General features: G+C 41.4%; 1 pseudogene; it reads left to right on the plus strand.

Annotated features, from left to right (window-relative positions):
• The first annotated feature begins 494 nt into the window (after positions 1-494).
• Positions 495-5,449, plus strand: LOC114902955 (annotated as a pseudogene).
• The last annotated feature ends 2,950 nt before the right edge of the window (positions 5,450-8,399 follow it).

Below are 8,399 nucleotides of genomic sequence, written 5' to 3' on the forward strand. Positions count from 1 at the left end.
ACACACACACACACACACACACACACACACACACACACACACACACACACAATGGAATATTACTCTGCCATAAAGAAGAATGAAATAATGCAGCTGCATGGATGGACCTAGAGATTATCATACCAAGTGAAGTTAAGCCAGAAAGAGACAAATTCCATATGATATCACTTATATGTGGAATCTAAAATATGACACAAATGAACTTATCTATGAAAGAGAAACAGACTCACAGACATAGAGAGAATAGATTTGTGGTTGCCAAGGGGGAGGGGGCCGGGGGAGGGTTGGATTAGGAGTTTGGGACTAGCAGATGGAGACTAATATATATAGAATGCATAAACAGCAAGGTCCTATTGTATAGCACAGGGAACTGTATTCAACATCCTGTAATCAACCATAATGGGAAATAAATAAATAAAAAGCATATGCATTAATGTTCCCTAGATTTAAGGTGATTCTTTTCCTTTGAGGGAAAAATGTTTATTTCCTCCAAGATGGACGAGTCTATGCTCAATCCCAGCATCCCGCCTCAGTCAATGAGTCCTAGTACAGGGAGAATACAGGAGAATCTAGGCAGGGTGGACTCTCCCCTAATAAAGTAAGTTTTGCCTTCAGTTCTTGATCAGTTAGGAGGGAGAAAGAAGAGAAGGGTAATTTGTCAAGAAAAAATGGTAAAAAACAGGAAAAGTGCTAAAATTCCTGACATCTTAATTTTTGCCACATGATAGGCACTCTAGAGACATGGTCTCTTTAACTTTATTTCTATAGGAGGTAATATTTACCTATTTAAAGATAAGGAAACTAAGAGTGTAAACTTTAACATTTGCAGAAGAGAGGATTCAACCTAATGTCTGCCTGTCTTCTTGTACTATTTATTATTTTACCCACTCCAATACAGATTGTAAGAGTTTTGAGGAAAAGGACCACATGTGTCCATTTAACCCAAGTGCTTGACTGACACAAGGTACACAATAAATATTTATGAAATATGTCTTAAATGAATAATTGTTCACAGGAGTGTGCTGCCTCCTTTCGCCAGATTAACTCCAGTAGAAAGTGGAGAAAGATTAGTTAATATTTCTGATATTTTTATGCAATTCACTTTTTGACATTTTTTGATAGCACAGGCCTCAGACAGAGATATCTCTTAAAGCTGTAGATGATTCAGGAAAGCCTGTTAAACCTCAGATTCATAATCACAGTAGGCAATGGTGGTTCATTTCCTAAGCTCACCTTGACACCCCTTTTAATCAAGGAGAGCCAGGCTAATGGTGCCTATGATTTATCACCCTTCCAGAAGAACCACAGATCCCATTCTACTGTGTCTTGAACACATTTATAGCTTCTTTAGACTAAGCATCAATTCTCTCAATGTTAAAAAAACAGTCAACAATGAATAAAAAAGTGGGTTTGCTTCTAAGTACATAAAATGTGCTTCTTTATAAATCCTCTCCAAGGGCTCCTAATGACATATAGCTCATATTGTAGTCATAGAATGAGCTGTATTTGCCCCTGGGCCTTCTCAGGCTAGTAACACATTAGACATTTGTGATGTGCATTAATTTTCTCATACCATTCACTGCCTTATATTTCCAAAGAGCTAGTAGCTCAGTGCTAATGAGGTCAAGGTCCCAGGTTTGATTCTTCATGGGCACAGATGATTGATTATCCCTCTCATGTTTAGACATATAAATATCACTGAACCTTGCCAGCTTGGACTATTTTTTCTCCACGAAAAATAAGAATTTTTTCTCCAAATTCTTATAGAGAAAAGAGGGTCATTTCAACCTCTGGGTCTCAATGTTCTACTCAATAAAATGAGAATAATAATAATAGATCCTTATTATGTATCTTGTAACGTCCAAAGTATCTAAGAAAATAATGCATATAAATGTACTTAATAAGCATTATAGAAATAAAGGAAAGGGGAAGGAAAGAAGGAGGAAGGGAGAAAGAGAGGGAGGGAGGGAAAAAGGAAAAGCTTTGATAAGATGGTATTAATAGAGTATCACAGTGGCCTTTCATTATTTAGTCTTACCTAATGTCTTCCTGCCATTTTTTTTTATAATAGCAGCCCAATATTTTTCTCAAGGAGCTGTCTTTTTTCCACTTTGTGTTTATGTGGCTTGACACATCCCCTAGGTCTAGAGGTGGAACCATATCACAGTTCTCACCAATTCATTTAGTTCCATTTTTTGGACACAGTGATTATGTCAGAATTGAAATAGGCCCACATCAATCCAAAGCCAATTTCAGGACTTTTCCAAAGCAACTGGACAAGGGGCTTTCTCCACAGACTTGGAAAGTGAAAAAGTGAGTCAGCACTGTCTCGGAACCATCCTGACTTGAGAGCCTGCCTGAAAATGGAAAACAAAGTGGAACTGCAGAATCTAGAGATGTAGAGGACTCAGTCCTAATGATATTGTTTGAGCACCTGAATCTAGCTATACCTGAAGCTATATTTAAAATTGTCAGCCTACAAATTTCCCTTTTTATTCAAAGCCAGTTTAGAGCTGGGTTTCTATCACTGAGACTAAAAGAATCCTGATTAACATGATTACAGAAAGCAGGAAAGAAGTTCAAATACGTCAGCTCTGCCACTGCATGTCTTTCAGCCTGTGCATGGAAAAAGAAAGAACAAAAGTTACACACAGAATTCATTTAAATCTTGACTCTACTACTAGTGTTCTAACTAGTGTTAAGCAAATTACTTGATCTTTCCGAGCCTTGTCTTTGCATAGGTAAAATGGAGAGACAGCTAACTACCACGTGGAGTGACATAGAGAATTAAATAAAATGAAATATGTTAAGAGTGTAGCACATTGTATGCACTCTATACACTTCTTCCTACATTCCTGATTATCTCCTAGAAATCCAGAGATGAGAGGGAATTGGACAAGTTCTCACTGATTGTGCCCTTGAGGCTATCAGCTCACATACCAAGTTCCAGGTTCAGTTTTTCATTCACTTGAGTTGTACTGCAGTGTGACTAACTAGATCACTATTTCCAACCCACTGCAGTTATTGTTTAGTTCTCCATAAAACCCAGAATCCTTTCATCAGCATGTTTTTTAAATGGAGTGAGGGTGGGTTTCTGCAGCAGAGACAGTATCTCAGGCAGTTGGAAGCACAGTAAGATGGAAAAAAAGAAATCCTGTGTCTAGTCTCATTCTCTGGAGAGCTTTATAAAGGCACACATCTCTTAATGAAGGCATAGATTTGGTCTGTTTTTTAGAATTTAGTCCGAAAACAAACAAACAAGGAAATCCCGAACAATTCAGGAAGCATAAAGTGGGAAGGAAGGAAGGGAGGGAGGGAGGGCAGTGAGGAACCTACGCATATTAAAATAGAAGCCAAACTCAAAAATGATAACTCCTAATTTCTGTCCTTTGCCTGAGGTCAAATCCACTGCTCTCCTTCTCCATCAGTGCCTTCCTAGACCAAGCCATCATCTTTGTCCTCTTGACCTTGGAGCTGGTGTCTGGCAACCTGAAAAATCTATGTCCCAAATAGCATCTAGGATGGTCTTAACAAAAACAAAATAATAAATCAGATCATCCCCTACTTAAAATGACCCAGTGGCTCTGGAATATATGTTGGCAGTTTCTTAAAAAACTAAATATGCAACTACTATATGACCCAGCAATCACGCTCTTAGGCATTTATCCAAGAGAAATGAGAACTAATGTTCACACCTGTATGCAAGTCCTCATAGCAGCTTTATTCATAACAGCCAAAAACCAGAACCAACTCAGTGGGTGATAGTTAAATAAACTGTGGTATATCCAAAACATGTCATATTACTCAGCAATGAGAAGAAACAACCTACTGATACATGCATATTGACACAGATTGATGTTGGAAAAAAGTCAATCCCGAAAGGTGATATACTGTAAATTTCATACGTATAACATTTTTGAAATGACAGAATTATAGAAATGGAGAACAGATTAGTGAGTGCCAGGGATTAGGGCTGGGGATGGAGGTAGGAGGGACATGGATGTGACCATAAAAGGGCAACACAAAGCCTCCTTGTGGTGATGGAACTGTTCTGTATCTTGACTGGAGAGATGGATACATGACTCTACACAAGTGATAAAACTGAATGGAACTACGCAGTGTATGATAAAACACACAAGGGAGTACAAATAAAACTGTGGCGATCTCAATAAAATCAGTGGATTATATCAATGTCAATATGCTGGTTGTGATATTGCATTACAATGTTGCAAGACGTTAACCTTGGGGGAAACTGAGTATAGCGCACTCAGGATCTCTGGCACCATGTCTACATGTGAATTTACAACTATCTCAAAGTAAAAGGTTCGATTTTTTTAAAAAACCACTCGATGCTTTCCCATCCTATTAAGAATAACATTGCAGATCAGTAGTGGGAATGGAGACCTGACCCCAGAGAGCCCTGAGCAGCCCCATCACCATCCTGGCCTAGTTACCATCACACCTTGGGAGGAGCCTCAGCTGCCACAGTGGGTCCCAGTCACCATCACTGCAACAGTGAGCAGCCCCCGCCTGCCTTCAGGGATGAGAAGATCATTGCACCCAAGGGCTTGCGAATAGCCAAATGGTTCAACCTAAGAAACAGATGTGTTGGGACTTCCCTGGCGGTCCAGTGGTTAAGACTCCGCACTTGCACTGCAGGGGGCAGGGGTTCGATCCCTAGTCAGGGAACTAAGATCCCACATGCCATGTGGCACAGCCAAAAAATTTTAAAAAATAAAAGAAAGAAAGAAACATATGTGGTTTCATCAACAGGAATGACACCAAAGAAGATGTATTTGTACACCAGACTGCCATAAGAATAACCCCGGAAGTACCTTTGCAGTGTAGGAGATGGAGAAAGGGTGGAGTTTGACATTGTTGAAAAGAGAAGAGAAGGCGGAGGCAGCATGTGTTACAGGCCCTGGTGATGGTCAACATTGCTGCAGATTGTGTGATAGATACGCTCCACATTGCAGGGTCCTCCATGCTGTTAGCAGCATAATTACCAAAATAGTGAGGGTAGGAGAAGAATGTGGGGTGGGAGAGCGCCACCGGGGCCCACCATTGCACATGCGGAGACCCTTCGGGAGTGAACCACAGTATTCCAACCCTCCTGTGCACAGAGCGGGGATGGAGGGTGCTTACAACCAGGGTGCAGAGCAAGGTAGACCCATGAGACAGAATATGCATCAGGTTAGAGACCACGATTCCGCAGGGGCCCTCCTAGCCAGACAGCCTAGAGAGGAAGGCAATGAAGAAGATAAGGAAAATCTAGGAGAGGAGACCTAGAGGTCAATAGCCACCTCAACATGGGTACCGCTGCAACTTCAACTACTGATGCAGACGCCCAGAAAACCCTCCACCACAAGGCGGCAAAGAGACAGATGCAGTCTATCTACCTGCTGAGAATTCATCCACTCCCACGACTGAGCAGGGTGGTGCCGAGTAAATGCCTGGCTTACCATCTCTGCAGTCATCGGTTTAGCCATCCAACAAGAAGAAATGAACATGAAATTCCTACAATAAGAAATGAACAAAAGATTGGAGCTGAAGACCTTAATTGCTTGCTCTTTGCCTGTTGACCAGATGACTAGAACTATCTGCATTGTTTATGCTGCATGGGGTTTTTATAATTTTTTTTTTTTTTTTGCGGTACGCGGGCCTCTCACTGCCGCGGCCTCTCCCGCTGCAGAGCACAGGCTCCGGACGCGCAGGCCCAGCGGCCATGGCCCACGGGCCCAGCCGCTCTGCGACACGCGGGATCTTCCCGCACCGGGGCACGAACCCGTGTCCCCTGCATCGGCAGGCGGAATCCCAACCACTGCGCCACCAGGGAAGCCCGGGATTTTATAATTTTTACTTAAAGATACCTCTTTTGGGTCATGACAAACGTGTTTTTTTTTTATAATCTTGGTTATTCTCGATACACCTTTAAAGGTTTTTAAATTGTTTCATATCTGGTCAAGTTGAGATTTTTAAGAAGCTCATTTTTAATTTGCAATGAAAGTTTACAACTTGATTTTCTCAAAGAAAGTCAACAAACTGGAAACACATGTTAAAAGAGGTCTTAAGTTTTTTCTTTTAATTTTTTTTTTAATATTTATTTATTTTGGCTACGCCAGGTCTTAGTTGCGGTAGGCGGGATCTTCATTGCAGCATGCAGGATCTTTAGTTACAGCATGCACATGGGATCTAGTTCCCCAACCAGGGATCGAACCCAGGCCCCCTGCATTGGGAGCATGGAGTCTTACCCACTGGACCACCAGGGAAGTGCCAAAGGTAAGTTTTTAAAAGTTTTTTAAAGTTAAATTTAAAAAAAAAAGAATAACATTGTATTACCTGTCCTGGCTTACAGAGCCCTATCCAACCTGGCCCCTTCTGCTCTCTGCCATCTCCTCTATTGCCATGTTCCCACCCGGCTTCTGAAAGGATCCACAAAGCCTTGGCATTAATTGTCTTTTATTGAAATGTTCTACCTCTAATCTCTGCAGGATTAGTTCCCAAACTGTTACCTTCTCAGGGAGGCTTTTCCTGACTACACATTCAAAAGCACCCAGCCACCCGGTTACATCACCCTATATTAATTATCATTGTGGTATCTATTATTTTTTTGTTTATTTTTTCATGTTGTTTATATTTGTTTCCTTCCACTAGAAAGTAGGCTCCTTAAGGGCCGGGATTCTGTTTGTTATTCTTTGCTGTATTTCTGTCATCGGAAACAGTGTCAGACACATAGTAAGTGCTCATTAAGTGTCAGACACATAGTAAGTGCTCATACTAAGTGTTCATTAAGTAGATATACTCATGTGTAAATGATAAGTTGTAGAAAGAGGTCTTGCTTAATACATAGTCATTCCTCTTGTCATTCAAGGTCCCCATCTATCTCCAAAGAATTCAAAGTCCCCACCCAAATATTACATCTTAGTGTTTTAATGAAAGGCTCAATATTAGTAGGATAGCCCAGACCTGAAGAAGCCAAGAATTCAGAGAACAGAAACATTGCAGAGATGAATGGAAGAAGCGGGAAGAACCCAGGTACAGGTGGTAATAGAAAGGGGGACAAAATGGAAAATCCAGGTAAACTTAGCAAGCACACACTGGCCTCCCTAGGTGCCAGGTACTACACTATACCCTGTAGAGATACGAGATGATATAGTCCTAGTCTGAAGCATCCATGTGGTCCCTGATGACTCTACTCGAGAGGCCCAGCAGGAAGGGGCATCATTTGAGTGACCTGACAGATGGGCTGGACAACCTGAGCAGAGTGGTCAGAGCCAGGAGAATCCCATCTTAGGGATGACGATCACTGGGCAAATAATGTAGTCAGAGACCCATCCAGAGGCCCGATTTCCCTTCAACTGGAACAGGTCCATTTTTACCTGTATCACTTACTGGGCTTCTCTGATCAACACATGATCCCATAGTCAAAAAGTGTTTGAAGCCACTGTGTATAAGGCAGACCCAGATCTTGGGCTAGTTTAACAGCAAAAGAGTTTCAATATATTCCATCATTTCAAGACAATATTTGCTTTCAACCTTTTCCACTTCTGTCTTTAAGAAATAGATAAATAGAAGCAATGCACTGACATTCTCATTTTCAAGTCCCCAGTGGGTTACACTGTCACAGTCACCTGGGGTTATCAAGTTCCTTCCTTAAAAATTGCTGGCCAGGCTAGACCCGAAATAGGCTATCGTATGCTTCACACATCCCACTTCAGTTGGAACAGAGCTATCTTATTCTTGAAATCCGTATTGATTTCTCTCTCAGCAACAGTATTTAACTCTTGTGCTTTCAGTCTAGGGGGTCCTGGAAGCTTCAGGAATTTTTCCTGGAAGAAAGTAGCATCCCTCTTTTCCTTGGACTAGGGATCTTTGTTTCCCTGGTTTCTTAGATCTGCAACAGGAAGCACCCTTCATGAGCTGAAAGGCCATATGACAAAAAAGCAATATGTCATGTGTTTACCAAGCTTTCACACTCTCACCTGCCATCATGCCTTAGTCTTTACCAAGATTGGCCATTTTGATTCACTAATTTAACAGATAAAATTCAGGGGGGGATTGTAACCTCCAAGATATGTACAGGTCCCAAAGTTAACATAGGACATTTCCAGTCCATTCTCTGATATGCTCCTCCCAGAAGCCCTGTGATAGAGAAAAGGCAGGGATTTTCATGCCCATTTTACAGATGAGAAAACTGATTCAGTTTCCTAGTTTTGTGGGCTCTAGCCAGCCTATTGTGCTTCTTCTCACAAAAACCAGTTGTCTGTTCTTCCCCTGACATGAAGAGTAATTTGAACCAAACTGAGCAAAATGACTGTTTCCTTTCATCAGAGCCAACTTTAACCCATATTTAGTAAAATTTAGGTGGAGTAAGGCCCTGGACTTGGCATAAATCGTGG

Source organism: Monodon monoceros, unplaced genomic scaffold (genome assembly GCF_005190385.1).
Source record: "Monodon monoceros isolate NGI ecotype Baffin Bay Population unplaced genomic scaffold, NGI_Narwhal_1 Super_Scaffold_10, whole genome shotgun sequence".
Lineage (NCBI taxonomy): Eukaryota > Metazoa > Chordata > Mammalia > Artiodactyla > Monodontidae > Monodon > Monodon monoceros.